This window comes from Somniosus microcephalus, chromosome 14 (assembly GCF_052327205.1).
Source record: "Somniosus microcephalus isolate GS21.2 chromosome 14, FLI_Smic_1.0, whole genome shotgun sequence".
Lineage (NCBI taxonomy): Eukaryota > Metazoa > Chordata > Chondrichthyes > Squaliformes > Somniosidae > Somniosus > Somniosus microcephalus.
In genome coordinates this window covers 94,770,238-94,791,877 of record NC_141000.1, presented here as the reverse complement: position 1 = coordinate 94,791,877, position 21,640 = coordinate 94,770,238, and the positions used below count along the sequence as shown (strand labels likewise).

Below are 21,640 nucleotides of genomic sequence, written 5' to 3'. Positions count from 1 at the left end.
CCGAGGACGGAGAGATCAGAGTGGGAGTGGAGCGGAGAATTAAAGTGACAGGCGACCGGAAGCTCGGGGTCCCCCTTACGGACTGAACGGAGGTGTTCCGCAAAGCAGTCACCCAATCTGCGTTTGGTCTCCCCAGTGTAGAGGAGACTGCATCGTGAGCAGCGAATACAGTATACTAAATTGCAAGAAGTACAAGTAAATCACTGTTTCACCTGGAAGGAGTGTTTGGGGCCCTGGACAGTGGGAAGGGAAGAGGTAAAAGGGCAGGTGTTACATCTCCTGCGCTTGCATGGGAAAGTGCCGGGCAAAGGGTGTTGGAGTGATAGAGGAGTGGACCAGGGCGTCACGGAAGGGAGCGGTCCACTCGGAATGCTGAAAGAGGGGGCGAGGGGATGATGCGTTCGGTGGTGGGGTCACGCTGGAGATGGCGAAAATGGCGCAGGATGATCCGTTGAATCTGGTGGCTGGTGGGGTGAAAGGTGAGGACAAGGGGAACCGGATCATGGTTCTGGGAGGGAGGAATGGGTGAGAGCAGAAGTGCGGGAAATGGAACGGACACGGTCAAGGGCCATGTCAGGCATGGTAGAGGGGAATCCTCGGTTGAGGTAAAAGGAAGACATACCGGAAGCACTAGTATGGAAGATGGCATCGTCAGAACAGATGCAGCGGAGATGGAGAAACTGGGAGAATGGAATAGAGTCCTTACAGGAAGCGGGATGGAAGGAAGTGTAGTCGAGGTAGCTGTGGGAGTTAGTGGGCTTATAGTTGATGTTGGTCGATAGCCCATCCCCAGAAATGGAGACAGAGAAGTCGAGGAAGGGAAGAATCGGAGGTGGACCATGTGAAGGTGAGGGAAGGGTGAACTATCGTGCTACTGTTGCTCCTTGGTCGGAAAAGTGATTAAAGTGACCATGTTGTTTAGGTATTAGCCACTTATTTGATAGATGTGTGGGCAACACATTCATTGATACTGTAACTTTATTCTTTCCTTGAAGAAAGTGGATGCAGAAAAATTGAGTACAATGGTAATATCATGTGCCAGAAATCTTACCAGTTCCACCCCCTTCCTTCTACCCCATGCATTATGCAGGCGCACTTGCATACCACAGGCAAAAGTGGGGCCCATAATGTCAGTTTCCCAACAGCGATTGATTGCAGAGTGACTGATTGCTATTATAAAAGTGGCTGCTGTATAATCAATATTTTTTTCTCCAAGTCACTCTAGCCAGAATGGCCCGGCTCCCCCCACCCCCGTCCGCCCTTAACAGAAAGGTGCTGTGCCAAAATTCCTGGCTGTCCAGAGCAAACACTTGTGAACGATATGGGTCCACTTCCCCTTTCTGTAAGTGATCCCAGCTTTGGGAATCAGGATAGGGTCAAGGCTAGGGTAGACTGCCGGTTTGGAAGTCCCATGACTCCACACTTGTGGCACAAGAGGGGTTTCTATGGATTTCAGGCCCCTTGTCTCCTGGCTGCCATTTGAAATTTGGTAATGGAGAACAGCTTCTATTTTAACAATCTATTTCAATAAAGTGTATGAAAGGAAGATCGAAATCTTCCCATTCAATCACAAGACTTGTTTAGGTAAACATCGATCATTCATTCTCCTAGTCATAGAATTGTCAATTTATCGATGGAATCTCATCTTTTCATTCACTGAGGCATCTACTACTTCTTTTTCCTTAATCAAATCTTAAAAACTCATTTGCTTTCGAGTCTGTAATTTTTCCTCAACTTCTTTTCGATCTTTCCAGCACCACATGGAGTTGCTAATTAGAATACTACTGCATTGAAGATTATGATCATTGTCTTGACCATCAGTCCTCAGAACTCTAGAGAACCTACAAGGCACAAGTAAGGAGTGTGATGGAATACTCTCCACTTGCCTGGATGAGTGCAGCTCCAATAACACTCAAGAAGCTCGACACCATTCAGGATAATGCAGCCCGCTTGATCGGCACCCCATCCACCACCTTAAACATTTACACCCTCCACCACCTGCACAACGCGCCATGGCTTCTTCGGCAGCACCTCCCAAACCCGTGACCTCTACCACCTAGATGGACAAGGGCAGTAGGCACATGGGGACAGCACCACCACCACCAAGTTCGCCTCCAAGTCACACGCCATCCTGACTCGGAAATATTGCCATTCCTTCATCGTTGCTGGGTCAAAATGCTGGATCTCCCCATCTAACAGCACTGTGGAGTACCTTCACCGCACTGACTGCAGTGGTTCAAGAAGACAGCTCACCACCACCTTCTCAAGGACAATTAGGGGTGGGCAATAAATGCTGGCCTCGCCAGCGGCGCCCACATTCCGTGAATGAATTTTTAAAAAGGATCTTGGTGAGCTCCTTGAAGACAGCTATTTTTCCAAGGTGAGACATCCAGTCGAATTTTACCACATATATGTAAAGATATAACATCTTTTGTCTGCTGACAAAAAATATAAAGCCTTAAGAAGCATGCAGTGTAGTAATACTTTACTAAGTAAAATAAAACATACTATCTGCTTCATATCAGTCAATTTACACTAAAAAATACCATTGCTCCCAAATTATACTGCTCATATCTGGAGGACTGATCTGATCTGCATTGTCTAGTGGGAATGTGGGAGGACATAACATATTGTACCTATGCAGATCAAATTTTAAGCAGCATTTTCCTGAACACAGGAATTCTTGTCGTACCTGGGGACTCTCTTATGTTTACAGTCCTTGCCTTCAGACCTGTGAATTTTAGATTTAGCGCTCACACCAATGCCCGTCAAACTTAAATTTTAGTACTAAAGACATAAAAGTCACAATATGGAGCAACCATATCCCATTCCAATTTAACTAATTTCACCAAAGGTGTAGCTTCGGCATTAGACTAATGTTTCTCAGTGCCAGTCTAATAGCTGTAGCTGACACAGATGACAGCACAAACCATGACAAGCACTGAAACCACCCAACTCCCTAATCGTGCAAGTCCAATTCCCCAGACCTGTTCATTTAATTTGCATGACTAGGTTATATTCATCATACACACAGTGGTGCGCCAGTTTCTCTTCAAAGTTGGAATGTATACGATCATGTATTTTTGATACAGCACATGTGCTATGAAGCTCCAGGACTCAGAAAAAGCAGAATCATCCAGTGTATGTGTGGGGAATGTAACCAGGTTGGCACAATTGCTATAGCGGTGTTTGATCATCCTCACTCACAATGGCCAGATAATTGCAACAATAGGATAAGAAGTAAAATATTGGTCAGTTAAATGGAGACGGGTTGCAGTTAACCTAACCAAGGCTAACAGCTGATTAGGTTAATTTCTCAAATTCTGCACTAAAAAACATTACATTTCCTGAAACTTACTATTTCAGAAGTACTGCAAGGAGGCAAAATCCTGCTTCTCACCCAATCGGCAATATCCCACCACCAGCTCCAGGCACCACAAAACTAGTGACCTGACCCAACAGCACCCATAGAAAAGATAGGAAAGCCCCTGTGAACATCTATACAGCCAGTCAACACAACATCCCGATTCTAATGTGCATACTACTATGCTACTTGCAATTAGGCCAACAAAATCATCAGAGCCAATTTACCTCTTTAGGTCCCCACTGGTCACGTGATGTGCAACATACTGCAGGTGCACAGGAGGGGAAAACTGCCTGCAATTTTCCTGCCCTGGGTCATTTGCACTCCAGGTGCAGGCCTGCCTCCTGGCAGCAACAGGAGCAAAGTTAGGCCTGCAACAAAAAAAATTACAATATTATTGAAATGACTTGGTTTCCTCATCAGGGGTATGGATCTGTGCTCACAGCTCACTCATATCTTTACAAGCACTCAGCTCTAAAGAATATGCCGATCTAATATATCAGATTGTTACATGTAGATGGCATCATACTCACTACAGACTGCATGTTGACACTTGGGTCATGCTGCCCATCAGCACTAGGCTAAGGTTAAAAGCATCTACAGCAACAGAAGTTGACACACACACACACAAAATGAGCTAAGTTATACAGTAGATGATGATCTAGGCAGGGCTGTACTGTAAAGTGTCACCTGATGTGTTGAGGCAGGTGAAACATTGCTTCCAGATGTCAATCATATGTTCTATACTGATCTGGGTAATTGCAATGGCCTTGTTGGTAGCTGGCACAAGAGTGTCATTAGCTAGAATTGAAGGTGGTAACTTACATCTACAGCTATCTTGCAGTCTGCCTTCACCTTCAAATATGTTTAGCCTATGCTTGCCTTATAATGAGGAGATTGTAACTGCTGTCAGAAAACAGACATTGTCCTGCATGATAGCATGTTTCTGGTCACTGAGTAACTGCCCATTCTTGATTTGGGCTACTCTTTGTTGGTGCTCAATGCAAATGTCAACTTCCAAGGACAAGAACTTAGCTGTGAAGTGAATGGAATAATACACCACAGGGCAAATAATAGACCTTTGTAATGTTGATATTTACATCATAAATAGTAGGGGTTTCCCAACCTCCATGGATCTCTCGGACAGACATAAAAATACCATGCTGATAGGCCATGCAGCTCAGCTAAAACTACTACAGTAATTTGTGTTTAAGAGCAAGCATGTTTTTCTGCAGATAAAACCGTTCTTAATTTTCCACCAGTACTTTCAAACTGTTTTCTGAAACTTTTACGTTCATGGTGTTCTGTCTCCCCGCTGAGGTCTGTACACATAGTTGAAATGAGTGAACTGAACTCCAGAGATGTAATCTGCTGCTCAGATACATCAGCCAGGCAGCTTCTGACTAGAGAACCATCAAATTAAGATAGAATACAATGCTAGGAGATGCTTGCATTCCATGTTGATGAACAGTAACATCCAGTGTTCTCCAGGAAATGTTTGTGTTGACACAATGTGCACCTGCTCATTTAGATCAACATGGTTCTTTCTTATCTGATTAATTGGCATGAGCCTTTGGCTTAGTGTAGGATTCCCACCTGAGTCGGAGGTGCAGGGTTTGAACACCACTCCAGGCAGTTCTGGCAAGTGGAGACTGGAGCTCCAGCTTTGAATTCTGGGGTGACATCCAGCTGGATGCTCTTTTCTGGAGGGTGTGGCTGGCCCCTTCCTCATCGTATGGATTGTAGGAGCCCATAAAACCCTCCCACCCTAAAGGCTGGTATAAAGATGGTAACGGCCATGGAAGGAGCGTTCACATCACAGCCTGTTAATCAGCCTGAGAAACCTTCCACTACTTCACAACTATTCTCCAAGGGAAGGGAGCCAAGACAAAAACAACATCTGATCAATTACCAGATAAAACAATCTGTTCTAGATGCTACAGACAACAACGAGGCATAGGCCAAGAGGGAGGGAATGCACAAAAGGCGAAAGTCGGGGGAAATGCAGAGTTCGGAGGGGGTTGTAGGAGGTTACAGAGTTAGGGAGGGGCGAGGAGATGAAGGATTTGAACGCAAAGAGGATAATTTTAATTCTGACGTAGTGTTGAAAGTGGAGTTCTCAAATGGGTCTGTGAATATGTGTCACTTTATGTGCCAGATGGCACTGAGCTAAGCAAACCAGGGTCAATGTCATACAGATAGGGAAGGGGAAAATCAGCCTGAATTTCCCTTCCAATCACCACCCAATCATCACAACAGAATAAAGCTCAGCTGCGATTGCCCTCAATCAACCCCAACCCAGAATAACATCTGTAAAACAGATGCTTAAAAACGGTGAGGTGTCGGAGGATTGCAAACTACCCTTTCTGCGGTGAAAGTGCACCCCAGCAAAACATCACTCCTTCAGATAGGTGGAGCATTAGACGCTTGAATGAGTTTCACAGATGTGTTAAGGAAAAATTAAGAGATCCGAAGCAGCAAACGGAAAGCATAAGGGCCAAAGTAAAAGGGAGAAGGGGAAAGAGATTCAACAAGAATACACGAGGGATTTTATTTTAAGATGGTTGAAAAAAAATGGAGTTCTAAAGCAACAAAGTTGGTGGAAGGGAAGGGAGGGGGTGTAGTGGTAATAGTGAGGATGGTTTAAAAAAAAACATAAAAATCCCCCGGGTTACTAACGAACAGGAAATACATTACCGCGCCGAGGTAAAGGCGAGACGCAGCTCTTACTTGATCGATGCTGGTGGGAAAAGGCGAGCAGGGTTCCGTTATTTACTCTTTCTTGCCCTATTACCTTACCTCTGCTGCTAGTCCCAGAGCGGGGCGGGCCTATCTGCACCGTGCAGCTGGACATCGCGCTCTCTCGTCCCTTCACCGGGAGAGCAAGTTTAAAAAAAACACAATCTGCAGCTTTTAACTATCCTGGAACTGCGAAAATGCGGCGAGCAAAATAACCCTAGCTCCATCGATTCTGGAGTCGCCGTCACTACATTTTATATATTAAACAAAATAAACTAACTGGCGGCGAACAACGGGAAAACAGCCCCTGTCGCTGGAGAACTGCTTCTCCCTAATACTTCCAATTTTTTTCTCCAAAACAAAACAGCTTTAAGGTCATTAGCACAAAGATTTTTTTACTCAGTTTAGCTTTCAAAAAGAATAGCTTCATTATATTTATTTTTCAACAGGCTGCACAATCCACTGTACCTGAATCGAGGGAGTAAAGTTGTTCACCCCGCTGCTCACGAGTGTCACGAAATGAATCGGATAAGCGATTGTAACTCATTTCCTGGCACTTTAAGCAGCGTGACTGTGGTTAAGAATCTTCGCTTGCAGTCGGTATTAAAGGGTTGTGTGAGCTGGGACGATCTACGAGATAGCTGCCTTTATTTATTTTGCCGACACAAATATGTTGTGTGCTTTGATATGTTCAGATTCACAGAATCACAGAATCACAGAAACCCCACAGTGCAGATAGAGGCCATTTCGGCCCATCGAGCCTACACCGACACATATCCCACCCTATCCCCGTAACCCCACGTATTTAATCCCCCTAACACTAAGGGTACGCAGCTTGCAGTTCGGTATGATTCACAAGTTTATTAGGGTTACTATTAGGAAATGTTGGGACCCATTCTAAAGATGTGAATAACTCCACCCCTACTTGATCGCAGATTAGAGAAACCACCATCTTAATTCATCCATCCAGGGGAATCCTTACCATAACAAAGGGTCTTCGACCTGAAACGTTAACTTCGTCTCTCTCTCCACGGATGCTGCCCTGGCCTGCTGAGTTTTTCCAGCGTTTTCTGTTGTTATTTCAGGGAATCCTTACATCCCCTACCTCCATTGTAGCCTACAATTGTTTCTTCACTGGAAGTTTTTTCCCACACATTGATCACTCTTTGCTTGAAGAAGAATTTCCTGATATCAGTTCAAAAATTTGCTTTCAGTAGTTTGTGCTAGGGGATGTGCCAGAGGACTGGAGAACAGCTAACGTAGTACCATTATTCAAGAAGGATAGTAGGGATAAACCAGGGAATTACAGGCCAGTGAGCCTAACATCATTGGTAGGGAAATTATTGGAAAAAATTCTGAGGGACAGGCACTTGGAGAGGCAACGATTAATCAAGGATAGTCAGCATAGCTTTGCCAGGGGAAGATCATGTCTGACTAATTTGATTGAATTTTTCGAGGGGGTGACTAGGTGTGTGGATGAGGGTAGTGCAGTGGATGTGGTATACATGGATTTCAGTAAGGCTTTCGATAAAGTCCCGCATAGGAGACTGGTCAAGAGGTAAGAGCCCATGAGATCCAGGGTGCCTTGGCACATTGGATCCAGAACTGGCTTAGTGACAGAAGGCAGAGGGTGATGGTCGAAGGTTGTTTTTGTGACTGGAAGCCTGTGTCCAGTGGGGTACCGCAGGGATCGGTGCTGGGTCCCTTGATGTTTGTGGTCTACATTAATGATTTGGATGTGAATGTAAAAGGTATGATCAGTAAGTTCGCAGAAGGTACGAAAATTGGTGGGGTGGTAAATAGCGAGGAGGGTAGCCTCAGTCTGCAGGACGATATAGATGGGTTGGTCAGATTTACCACTGATGAAAGAACTAATGTCCATATCAAATAGGAAAGTTTTGTTTTAATTCCTCAGACTCCCTAAATTTTCATGAAAACAACATAGTTTTGTAGTTCAAGACTGGCGTGATCTTTGCAGTATTCATTTGCCAAGGTATTCACTTCTCCGTCATCTGAAATCCAGATATATCTCCAAATAACTTGGTCAAAGGTTGTTTTTGTGACTGGAAGCCTGTGTCCAGTGGGGTACCGCAGGGATCAGTGCTGGGTCCCTTGCTGTTTGTGGTCTACATTAATGATTTGGATGTGAATGTAAAAGGTATGATCAGTAAGTTTGCAGATGACACGAAAATTGGTGGGGTGGTAAATAGCGAGGAGGGTAGCCTCAGTCTGCAGGACGATATAGATGGGTTGGTCAGATGGGCGGAACAGTGGCTAATGGAACTTGTGGTAAACCACGTTCACTATCGTATCACTGTTAGTAGTTAGCACTGTTCACCACTGTTCGTTATAACTGTATCACTGACCACTATTGTATCACGGTACGAGGTCGCCTCTTGCCACACTGCTATACCTGGGATGACCACTGCCGACTCCGCCTTGGCTCCACCCACCAGGCCAGGTATAAAGGTGAGCGACTGGCTGGTATTCCTCCTGCTTGGATCGGATCACCCACGAGAGTGGGCTCTGTTATTTAGTCAATAAAAACCTTTAGTCACCTTCGTAACTCTTCGCCTTTTATTGGAGGAATTGATAGGTATATCAATTTTATTGACTAAATTTAATGATGTCCGACAACGAGTCACAACCGGCGGAGGAGCCACCAGCGCAGCTCCCAGGAGCACAGCCACACCAGCCAGCTTGGCTGCGAGCCCTCAGACCGCCGTACCTGGACCTGAACCCACGAGCAGCAAACTCAGCCGCAGACTTTAAACACTGGCTGGTCTGCTTCGAATCATACCTGAGAGAATCCAGCGTCCCTCAGGCATCCAAACTAAGTGTCCTGCAGGCACAACTGAGCCCGAGAGTATACACTCTCATCGAGGACATGACTACCTACGAGACCGCCATCAACCTGCTGAAACAGAAGTACCGCACCCCGGTAAACTACATGTACGCTAGGCACCTCCTAAGATCACGGCCGCAACAGCCAGGAGAATCAGTAGCCGAATTCTCACAGGCGCTATATGCACTCGCCAGGAACTGTGACTTTAAATCGGTGTCGGCAGCCGAAAATACTGAAGATAATATCCGCGACGCATTCCTGAAAGGCCTACGGTCCGAGTACTCACGGCAAAGACTGCTGGAAGCTAAAGACCTCAGCATGGAAAAAGCTGAAGCCCTCGCTATCTCCCTGGAAGTGGCCCACCAAGATCAGGAAGCATTCACCAGGTACTGCTCGCGACCCTGGGACTCGGGCCCGACCCCTACCACAGCACCCTTCCCAGCGCCGCCCCCGGGACCTACCTCTGCGTCGGCGTCCCGGACCCGACCGGCCCCGCCACCCCCGGCACCGGCCCCGACATCGGGCATCCGCGATCGGGCCGCCGGCTGTTTTTTTTTGTGTGGCCAGGAGAAGCACCCGAGGTCGCGCTGCCCAGCCAAGAACTCCATATGCAAAACCTGCCTGAAGAAAGGCCACTTCTCCAAGGCCTGCAGGAGCGGATCCTCAGAGGCCAGCAGTGCCGCATGCGCACTATGGGGGCGGCCATCTTTGTTTAGGGCAACTGAGGCCAGCATCCCCACACATGAGTCATGGGGGTGGCCATCTTTGATTAAGGCAACCGACCCCAATAGTGCCTCATGTGAGCTACGGGGGCAGCCATCTTCTCCGTCATTTTGCCCTACCTCGTGGGAGACGCCATTTTACTCACCACGCCCGACCGCCTCGCCCGCAGATGACAACGACTCGCTCAGCTACACACTAGCTTCCGTCACCCTGGACCAAGCCCGCCCGCACCATCTGTCCAAGTCAATGATGGACATCAAAGTGAACGGCCACGCCACGACCTGCCTGTTCGACAGCGGAAGCACGGAGAGCTTCATCCACCCAGACACGGTGAGCCACTACTCCCTCTCTGTCCTACCAACGCGCAGCCGAATCTCGATGGCATCGAGGTCCCACGCCACGGACATCAGCGGCTACTGTGTCGTGACCCTGTCGGTTAAGGGCACGGAGTATAAAAACTTTAAACTCCTCGTCCTCCCCCATCTCTGCGCTGCCGTCCTACTAGGGCTGGACTTCCAATCCCACCTCCAAAGCGTAACCCTAGCATACGGTGGACCCCTCCCCCCACTCACAGTCAACAACCAGCAAACGTTAAACCGCCCACCGCGTAACACCTGCAGCCTCTCCACCCTCAAGGTCCCGCCACCCTCTCTGTTTGCTAACCTTACCCCTGACTGCAAACCCGTCGCTACCAAGAGCAGGCGGTATAGCGCCGGGGACAGAGCCTTCATTAGCTCTGAGGTGCGGCGCCTCCTGAAAGAGGGCATTATCGAGGGGAGCAGCAGCCCCTGGCGTGCCCAGGTCGTAGTCGTAAAGACCGGCGATAAAAACCGCCTGGTCATCGACTACAGCCAGACCATAAACAGATATACCCAGCTGGACGCATACCCCCTCCCCCGCATATCTGACATGGTCAATCAGATTGCACAGTATAAAGTATTCTCGACCATCGACCTGAAGTCGGCCTACCACCAACTCCCTATCCACCCTGAGGACCGCCAGTATACCGCCTTCGAGGCGAATGGGCGCCTATACCACTTCCTTAGGGTCCCCTTCGGTGTCACTAATGGGGTCTCGGTCTTCCAAAGGGAGATGGACCAGATGGTTGACCAGAACGAACTGCAGGCTACATTCCCCTACCTAGATAACGTCACTATCTGCGGCCGCGACCGGCAGGAACATGACGCGAATCTGGAGAAATTCCTCCGTACGGCCCAACGGCTGAACCTCACCTACAATAAGGAGAAATGCGTGTTTAACACCACGCGCCTTGCCATCCTCGGCTGCGTAGTGGAGAACGGAATCATCGGCCCCGACCCAGAAAGAATGCGCCCCCTCATGGAGCTACCCCTCCCCCACTGCCCTAAAGCACTTAGGAGAACCCTGGGGCTTTTCGCCTACTATGCCCAATGGGTACCCAATTACGTGGACAAAGCCAGACCCCTCCTGAAAGCCACTTCCTTCCCCCTCACGGAGGAGGCGTGCGCGGCCTTCTCCCTCATTAAGGGCGACATAGCCAAGGCCACGATGCACGCAGTGGACGAGTCCATCCCCTTCCAGGTGGAGAGCGATGCATCCGACTTCGCCTTAGCCGCCACCCTAAACCAGGAGGGGAGGCCAGTGGCCTTCTTCTCAAGGACCCTACAGGGCCCCGAGATCTGACATTCGTCGGTCGAGAAAGAGGCCCAGGCGATCGTGGAGGCAGTACGGCGCTGGAGGCACTACCTGGCAGGCAAACGATTTACCCTCCTCACCGACCAGCGTTCGGTGGCTTTCATGTTTAATAACAAGCTGAAGGGCAAAATCAAGAATGACAAGATTTTGAGATGGAGAATCGAGCTCTCCACCTACGATTATGAGATCTTGTACCGGCCAGGCAAGCTGAACAAATCCCCTGATGCCCTTTCACGAATGACATGCGCCAGCACGCATATCGATAGGCTTCAGACCCTCCACGACCAGCTCTGCCACCCCGGAGTCACCAGACTCTACCATTTCATTAAGGCCCGCAACCTGACCTACTCCATCGAGGAGGTCAGGACCATGACCAGGAACTGCCAGACCTGTGCGGAGTGCAAACCGCACTTCTATAGGCCGGACCGAGCAAGCCTGATCAAGGCCACCCGCCCCTTCGAGCGCCTGAGCATCGACTTTAAGGGGCCCCTCCCGTCCTCTGACCGTAATGTGTACTTCCTCAACATCGTTGATGAGTACTCCCATTTCCCCTTTGCCTTCCCCTGCCCCGACATGACCAGTAGCACGGTCATTAAGTGCCTGAATGCCCTCTTCCCCTTGTTCGGGTTCCCGAACTATATACACAGCGACCGGGGCTCCTCCTTCATGAGCGAGGAACTCCGGCAATTCCTCCTAGAGAGAGGTATTGCAGCAAGCAGGACCACCAGCTACAACCCCAGAGGTAACGGTCAGGTGGAAAGAGAGAACGCGACGGTATGGAAGGCCGTCCTCTTAGCCTTAAAGTCTAAGGGCCTCCCAACCTCCCGCTGGCAAGAAGTCCTCCCGACAGCGCTGCACTCCATCCGGTCATTACTTTGCACGGCCACTAACACCACCCCCCATGAACGAATGTTCGTTTTCCCCAGGAAGTCGACTACGGGAACCACTCTACCAACCTGGCTGACCGCCCCGGGGCCGGTCTGGCTGCGGAAACACGTGAGGGCCCATAAAACGGACCCCCTGGTCGAGAGGGTGAACCTCCTGCACGCCAACCCCCAGTACGCCTACGTGGCGTACCCAGACGGGCGGGAGGACACTGTCTCCCTACGAGACCTCGCACCCTCAGCCGATCCGGAAACACCGCCACCACCCCCCCCACCCTCAGCCCAGGTAGACGGCATGCCGGAACCCCACGAGCCCTCGCCGACCACGCAAACACCAGCATCAACACCGGATAAGGCACCAGCACCGGATAAGGCAACACCACCGCTGCAGCGATCGGAGAGGCTTACGAAGCCTCCGGACAGACTGACCTACCAGAATTGGTAGTACACTTCACCCCGCCGGACTTAATTCTAAACAAGGGGTGAATGTGGTAAACCACGTTCACTATCGTATCACTGTTAGTAGTTAGCACTGTTCACCACTGTTCGTTATAACTGTATCACTGACCACTATTGTATCACGGTACGAGGTCGCCTCTTGCCACACTGCTATACCTGGGATGACCACTGCCGACTCCGCCTTGGCTCCACCCACCAGGCCAGGTATAAAGGTGAGCGACTGGCTGGTATTCCTCCTGCTTGGATCGGATCACCCACGAGAGTGGGCTCTGTTATTTAGTCAATAAAAACCTTTAGTCACCTTCGTAACTCTTCGCCTTTTATTGGAGGAATTGATAGGTATATCAGAACTTAACCCTGAAAAGTGTGAGTTGATGCATTTTGGAGGGACTAACAAGGCAAGGGAATACACAATGAATGGTAAGACCCTAGGAAAGACAGAGGATCAGAGGGACTTTGGTGTGCATGTACATAGATCCCTGAAGGCAGCAGAACAGGTGGATAAGGTGGTAAAAAAGGCATATGGGATACTTGTCTTCATTAGCCGAGGCATAGAATATAAGAGCAGGGAGGTTATGATGGAGCTGTACAAAACGCTGGTAAGGCCACAGCTGGAATACTGTGTGCAGTTCTGGTCGCCACACTATAGGAAGGATGTGATTGCTTTGGAGAGGGTGCAGAGGAGATTCACCAGGCTGTTACATGGGCTGGAGCGCTTCAGCTATGAAGAAAGACTGGACAGGCTGGGGTTGTTTTCCTTGGAGCAGAGAAGGCTGAGGGGGGACCTGATTGAGGTGTACAAAATTATGAGGGGCATAGATAGGGTAGATAGAAAGGAACTTTTTCCCTTAGTAGAGGGGTCAATAACAAGGGGGCATAGATTCAAGGTAAGGGGCAGGAGGTTTAGAAGGGATTTGAGGAAGAACTTTTTCACCCAGAGGGTGGTTGGAATCTGGAACTCACTGCCTGAAAGGGTGGTAGAGGCAGGAACCCTCACAACATTCAAGAAGCATTTGGATGAGCACTTGAAATGCCATAGCATACAAGGCTACAGACCAAGTGCTGGAAAATGGGATTAGATTAGACAGGGCCTGATGGCCGGCGTGGACGCGATGGGCCGAAGGGCCTCTTTCTGTGCTGTATAACTCTATGACTCTAAACTGTACGCCCTAGTTCTACTCTCATTTAATGTTAAGTGATAGTCTGAGGTAACTTCTATACCTTTAACTGTGGCTTAGTGGCTAGTATACTTGCCTCTGAGTCAGAAGGTTGTGGGTTCAAGTTCCACTCCAGGGACTTGAGCACATATAGCTAGGCTGACACTCCAGTGCAGTGCTGAGGGAGTGCTTCACTGTGGGAGGTGCCGTCTTTCAGATGAGATGTTAAACCGAGGCTCCATCTGCTCTCTCAGGTGAATGTAAAAGATCCTATGGCACTATTTTGAAGAAGAGCAGGGGAGTTATCCCCAGTGCCCTGGCCAATATTTATCCCTCAATCAACATAACAAAAACAGATTATCTGGCCATTATCACATTGCTGTTTGTGGGAGCTTGCTGTGCGCAAATTGGCTGCCGCGTTTCCCACATTACAACAGCGACTACACTTCAAAAAAGTACTTCATTGGCTGTAAAGCACTTTGAGATGTCCAGTGGTTGTGAAAGGTGCTATATAAATGTAAGTCTTTCCTTCTTTCTTTAACAATCTGGTATACCTCTATTAGATCACATCTCAAGTGCCTCCTTTCCAAGCTGAAAAGCTCTAGTTTATCCAGTCTTAGACACTGAGGATCAACTGTGTGTCTCTTCTCTGCACTGGCTGAATGTCTTTCTTGTGACTTACTGACCAGAACTTGACTTTGTATTCACAGTGTGGTCTCACCAGAACATTGTACATACAGTTTGATCACTAACTCCCCTAACCTATATTCTACTGTTCTGGCTATGTGGTTCAACATTCTATTAGCTTTGTTGATTGCTGCTTCACATTGGTTGGACATTTTAGTGCTGAATCCAATAAGACTCTTGGGTGCCTTTCAGCTTCATTATCAGCAATCTCAATACCCTTCATAGAGTATGTATGTTATCAATTTTTCCTTCCTATGTGTACTTGTCTGCATTAAATTTCATCTACCATTGTCTGACACATTCTGTAATTTCTGAGCTGTGTCCTCTGATTTCACTGCCCCTCCCAATTTGGTATCATTTTCCAATTTGACCACTTTGTATTCAGTTTCTGATTCCAGGTCAATTTGTAAAATAGAAACAGTTGCGGTGCCAACTGGTACCAGTAAAGTGCCCATAAAGCTGCATGAATGTTGTAAAAACCTAACTGCTTTACTAATGTCCTTAAGACACAATGGGCGGGAAATTCGGTTACGCACCGTTTGGGGATGGTAACCGAGTTAAGGCCGGACATTTAGCGCCCGGCGTGGAAGTACTGCCCCGGCCGCTAAATTCAGCTTACCGCCCTGCACGGGAAGCGGAGGCTCCATGGAGCGCTGCTGCATTTCAACACCCCTCCCCTTCAGTTAAAGGGGAGGGCCACTGCATAATGTGCAGGGCCTTTGATGGCCCCAACTAGGCCACCAGGGTGGCATAGTGTCATGGCAGCAGCCCGGCACTGAGATGCAGTGCTGGGCTGCGCAATGGCAGCCAGGACCACACCACGGCCCACCATGGAGGGCCGACCTGGAGGTTGGCGGAAAAAAGAAAGTTGTGGCGCACCTCCCCTTTAAATATCGCCCTGTGAGCAGAGGTTGGCCCGGTTTGCGACCCGCGAGGCTGGCACTGACACCGCCCGCGGCAGCCTCGCGGGGCACAGGCGAATTTCCGCCGTGGGGCGCTAAAGGGTCACAACACAAGGCAATGATGTCTGGGGAGTGCTAACGGGGCGCAACGGATTTGTTGCCCGGGGTGGGGGGGGCGAAAAAAGTGCCTCCTGAGAAATTCAGCGGGGAGTTGTTGAGGCGCTACCTGACTGCCATCACGCAGCCCGGTATCGGGCTGTGGCCGAGGCACCACGCCACCCTGGTGGCCTAGTGTGGTGCCAGCGGAGGCCCTGCAGTGTGTGCAGCAGCCTCCCCTTTAACTGAAGGGGAGGGGTGTTGAAACGCGGCAGCGCTCCGCGAACCCTCTGCCGAGCGCTGCCGATCGCGCCCCGACATCGCCTCGGTTACCGCCCCACCAGGAAGTGGAGCACCCAAGACTGCACTCCACTTCCTGTGCGGTGCGGTAAGCCGGATTTAGCGGCCAGGGTGGTACTTCGCCGGGCGCTAAATGTCCAGCTTTACTTCGGTTACCGCCTCCAAAGGTGTGTAACCGAATTTTGTGTCCATAAGTTCCAACTTGCCTAAATCTTCAGCCATGCCATCAATCTCATTCCATGTTCCATCAGGATGCATGCTTGAGCCAAGTGGAAATGGACACTCCTCTAGTTTGCTTTCCTTCCCACACCCAGATAAAGACACAGAGACAGTAACGTCTCTGTCATTTTTAAAATTCCATTCTTTAGTTATGTTTTTATCTATTTTGTTCAAGCCTGCACAGTACTGTAAGCTTCACTGGCAAACTGGGTCAGTTTATCAAAATAATATTTAAATACAATACAACCCCCTTGTTAGCTGTGCAATAATATTATTTGTGCAGTTTAAAGAAAAGTTAATGCTTCAAATAGCATGTTTATTATACAGACACAGCTCCGATTTATGATCCTTTCATCTATTTAGTATATGAAAGTATCTGTTTGACTGAAAGCAATCATTTACAGTTCAGGAATGTGTTCAAAACAGTGTAGTTCATATTATAAAATAAATTATGACACAGACATTACAAGGGTGTTCCGTTTATTAACAAGACATTGCTTGGAGCCTGAAGACTACAGTATGTGTTAGTAATATTTCGTCCTCTATACTTCTCTGGTTCATCCCTCATTCCATGTCTAATGTTCATAGCAACAGTTTATAGCTCATTTCTAACTCATTATTTGAGATTTTTTTTCATGAGTCCTGACAAACGGTCATCGACCTGAAATGTTAACTGTTTCTCGCTCCACAGATGCTACTGAGTGTTTCCAGCATTTTCTGTTTTTATTTCAGATTTCCAGCATCCACAGTATTTTGCTTTTGTCTACGAAGATAGGGTTGTAGTAGTCAGGACATTGCATCCTAGTACGGTTGGAAAAGGAAATTCATAAATAGACAGTTGCCCATATGACAGGAGACGTACTCAGAAATATGTATGAGTTTAGTTTGTTTTCCTATTTGTAGCTGAGTAAAGTCGAAACTGAATGAGGAAAAGGCGACAAGGATAAGCAGCAGAACGCAGTATGGCTGCTTGCTGCTAAAATACTTCGTACTCAGTTGAGAGAAAACTGTAAATCAGTTAAAGAAAAGTAACCAGAAACTAGAAATAAAAGAAAGAGGCACAGGAAAAAAAATGGATGTTTTAGAAATAAACCAAAAAGGCACAGGCAAAGATAGATGTTTTAGAACAAAAGCAAAATGTTTTAGAAGCGGCCCTGAAGGAGGCGAGAGGTAAATTAAAGAGTGAGAAAGTGAGGAGAAAAGAGGAAATATTTCGGTGTGGTAAGAGAATCCACAATCTGGAAAGTCCTGCCGAATATTACCAATCCCAAGTGGGTGAGGAAAGGAGGCGTAGAGGAGAAATTGAGGACAGCAATCGTTGGAACACGAGAATAACGATCGGTGGGCCACTATAGTGGCGCAGGCAGTAATGGCCTGGGAGGACAAAAAGGGAGACTCAGTGTCTCATCTCGAATGTCAGAAAGAGATACAATGGCAGGCAAGCGAGCTATTATACATACAATGACAGAAGGAGGTGATGATGCGGTCAAATTAGACTGGGAAGGCTTAGGTGAGGAATGCCGAATGGAAGTCACAGAGCTTGGAGGCGCCTTTAGTCAAACCCGAAGCATGTTACAGAATATGGGACCAGCAGGGAGATGGCAGTTGTAGTGATTTTGCAAAGTGAACTGAGAAAAGGGCTGGGACTCTCGACTGGTTCCCCAGCATTATCTTTCCCCTGTGCTTTATGTCACTATACCCCTTCCTTCCACCAATGGAGAAGAAGGAGAAAAGCTTTAAACAGGAGACCTAATGCAAGTCTGAGAGAGGGTTTTTCCTAAATGAGATTTTAATTCAGTACAAAATTAGGTTAAGTAGGAAACATCAGAAATTGAAAATTATATTGAGACAAAAAGGATAAAACCTTAAATCTTAAATCTTTGTACAAGTTTATTTTGCAATAAATCAATTGCAGCCGGTTTTATAAATTCACGGGAAGCATAATACTGTGGCGGAGCCACCAAAGGACTCAGAGCGGTTGTACATAATTCCTTTAACAGCAATGTAGTTAATGTCTGTGCCTGTACCTTTAATTACACTGTTTGACTGTACAATGTCTAGTTACCTTTACAGCGTGGTTTCAACATGATGACGTCATGCCGTTAGTCACGTGATGCCCCAATGGCGGGAAGAACGTCATGACGTCAGTCTTCTGACCAGAGAGTCAGTCCTCGTGGAGCCCTCGAGGAGAGTAGACCTGTAATTGATGTGTTCTAGCAGTTCCCAGTTTAAACTCATTTCATTTCATTAAAGCTCATTGTTTTAATTGCCTGAGTCGAACTCAGTCTTTTTGACAGGAACCTCCATTCCTACATTGGTGACCCCGACTTTTACGAACGATTTTCGTAAAAGATTCGACATGGACACGAACGCCGTCACGCTGAAACTGCCACAGTTCTGGGAGCAACAACCAGACGCCTGGTTTATCCAGGCTGAAGCCCAGTTCGCCATTAGGAACATCGTCGCGGATCAGACCTGTTATTATTACGTGGTCTCCGCCCTCGACAGCGCAACTGCATCACGGATCATCAGCCTCCTCAGTAGTCCTCTTACTGACAGCAAGTATGATGCAATTAAGGCGCGGTTGCTTCAGGTTTTCAGGCTCTCAAAGTCGGAGCACGCTCGCCAGCTCATCACGCTGCCCGGCCTCGGGGACTCCAAACCGTCCGAGCTCATGAGCCAAATGCTCACGCTCTTGGGTGCTGAACCAAAATGTTTCCTCTTCCGGGAGCTTTTCCTCTATCAACTGCCTGAACAGGTTCAGGCTGACCTAGCCAGATCCGACATTACAGACTGCACCAAGCTTGCGGCCGAAGCCGATAAGATTTTCACGGTTACCCAGCAGTACTGCGCGGCCACGAGGCGCCCATCCCCCACAGACGCGGTTCCGGCTTCTCCTACAGCAGGCTGGTGCTCCTACCACACCTGTTTTGGCGCGAAAGCACGATGCTGCCACTCCCCCTGCAGTTTTTCGCCCAAGAAAAAAACAAGAATGTGCAGGCGGCGTCCCTGGCGACAGATGACCAAGTCTAACTGGCGTTCTGCGGTGGCGATGGCCATTGGTTCTATGGGGAAACTCCTCTATATCACCGATTCCCTCTCGGGCCGCCGTTTTCTTTGTGACACCGGGGCGCAGTGTAGCATTCTACCTGCGTCGAAGCTCGACATGCAGACTGGGAACCTCGATTTATCCCTCATAGCGGCTAATGGTGCAGCAATTCGAACGTTCCGAAAGCGGCGGGTCGAAGTCTGTTTCGGCGGTCAGCGCTTCTTTTGGGAATTCGTCACGGCCACAGTCTCACAGGCTATCCTAGGGGCGGATTTTCTGTGTGCCAACAGCCTGCTTGTCGATGTCCGGCACCGCCGGCTGATCAACGCGGCCACCTTCCACTCGATTCCATGCTACCACGGTACCTCCGTGGCGCGCTCCATTGCCTGTGCTTTCCCTCCTCCGGATGACTTCACGCGGCTCCTCAGGGAGTTTCCGGAGCTGACAAGGCCCACCTTCTCCTCTTCGGCGACGAAACATGGTGTTGAACATCACATCACCACTACTGGCTCCCCAGTTTATGCGCGGGCTAGAAGGCTCGAACCCGGCAAACTCGCAGCTGCAAAGGCGGAGTTCGACACAATGGAGCGGCTCAGGATCATTCGGCGATCCAAGAGTCCCTGGTCCTCGCCTCTCCACATTGTGCCGAAACCAGGCGGCGGCTGGCGGCCATGCAGTGACTACCGACGCCTCAACGACGCCACCACTCCAGATCGTTACCCGATCCCGCATATCCAGGATTTCTCAGCCCATTTGGCGGGAAATTCTATCTTCTCTAAAGTCGACCTCGTCCGTGGATATCACCAGGTTCCAGTGCACCCACAAGACGTCCCGAAAACCGCAGTCATCACCCCTTTTGGCTTCTTTGAGTTCCTGCGGATACCGTTTGGCTTAAAGAATGCAGCACAGGCGTTCCAGCGTTTAATGGGCTCCGTTCTTCGAGACCTGCGTTTCATTTTCATCTACCTTGACGACATTCTCATCGCCAGTGCCAGCAAGGAGGAGCACATCTCCCATTTGCGTTCCCTCTTTACGCGCCTCAGCCAACACGGTTTAATCATCAACCCGGCCAAGTGCCAGTTCGGCCTGCAACAGATCGATTTCCTGGGACATCGCATAACATCGGACGACGCCGTCCCTTTGTCAACGAAGGTTGAAGCGGTTACCTCTTTCCCGCAGCCGTCGACAGTCAAGGCCTTGCAGGAGTTCCTGGCGATGGTCAACTTCTACCACCGTTTTGTCCCCAAGGCAGCTCAACTCATGCAACCTTTGTTCGGGGCCCTCAAGGGCAAGTCCGGTAAAGATCCAATCAGCTGGACAGCCGAGATGGTCCAGGCATTCGGCGACACCAAGAACGCTTTGGCCAACGCAACCATGCTGGCGCACCCACTTCCAGGTGCTACCATCGCCCTTACCACCGACGCATCAGACTACGCCATCGATGCAGTGCAAAAACAGTGGGTCAACGACACGTGGCAACCGCTGGCGTTTTTCAGCCGTCAACTACGAAAGAATGAAAAAAAGTACAGCACCTTCGATAGGAAGCTACTGGCCCTTTTCCTCGCCATTCGCCATTTTCGGTTTTTATTGGAGGGGCGTCCCTTCACGGCTTTTGTTGACCACAAACCCCTTACGTTCGCCATGGCCAAGACCGCCAAACCATGGTCCGCTCGTCAACAACGTCACCTGACGTTCATTTCCGAATTTACCACGGACATTCAACATGTGTCTGGTAAGGACAACCTGGTGGCAGATTGCCTCTCCCGTGCGACGGTCCACACGGTGCACCTGGAGATCGACTACGCCCTCATGGCTGCAGATCAGGCCTCGGACTCGGAGGTCCAATCATATAGAACCGTTCCCTCTAGCTTCCAAGTGACCGACGTCATCTTCCAGGCCACAGGTGCCATGCTCCTTTGCGATGTTTCCATGGGATTTCCTCGACCTATCGTGCCAGTTGCATGGCGCCAGAAGGTTTTTGATGCCATACACGGGTTGTCGCACCCGGGGATGAAGGCTTCGCAACGGCTTATGTCGGCTAAGTTCGTCTGGAAAGGTATGCACATCGATGTCCGTGACTGGGCTAATACCTGCGTCGTATGCCAGAAGGCCAAAGTCCAGCGTCATGTCAAGGCTCCAGTGGCTGCGTTCACTGTTCCAGAGCGTCGTTTCGACCACGTGCATGTGGACCTCATGGGGCCGCTTCCGCCTTCTCAGGGTTATACTCATCTCCTCACCATAGTGGACCGCACCACTAGGTGGCCAGAGGCAATTCCTTTGGTTTCCACCACTTCGGCAGACGTCGCTAGAGCTTTCATCTCCTGTTGGGTTGCCCGTTTCGGGGTACCGGCGGACATCTCTTCTGACCGCAGGCCGCAATTTTCCTCGGAGCTTTGGAACGCTGTGGCTCAGGGGCTCGGCACCAAACTTGATCGCACCACCGCCTATCGTCCACAGGCAAACGGCCTTTGCGAGCGATTCCACAGGTCGCTTAAAGCCTCTCTTCGGGCCAGTCTTCAAGGTGCAGGATGGGTGGACAGAC

The 21,640-nt window shown here is 49.2% G+C and overlaps 1 protein-coding gene across 1 annotated transcript in view; it reads right to left on the bottom strand.

Annotated features, from left to right (window-relative positions):
- The window catches only part of LOC147107721 (type 2 lactosamine alpha-2,3-sialyltransferase-like), a 126,213-nt gene extending 119,031 nt beyond the window's left edge, over window positions 1–7,182 (bottom strand). Inside the window, exons 1-2 of the mRNA XM_086006987.1 lie at window positions 7,086–7,182; window positions 3,592–3,735 (exon numbers count right to left, since the gene is read on the bottom strand). The gene's annotated coding sequence lies outside the window, so the exon portion shown is untranslated. The remainder of the gene's footprint in view (window positions 1–3,591; window positions 3,736–7,085) is intronic.
- Between the last annotated feature and the right edge of the window lie 14,458 nt (window positions 7,183–21,640).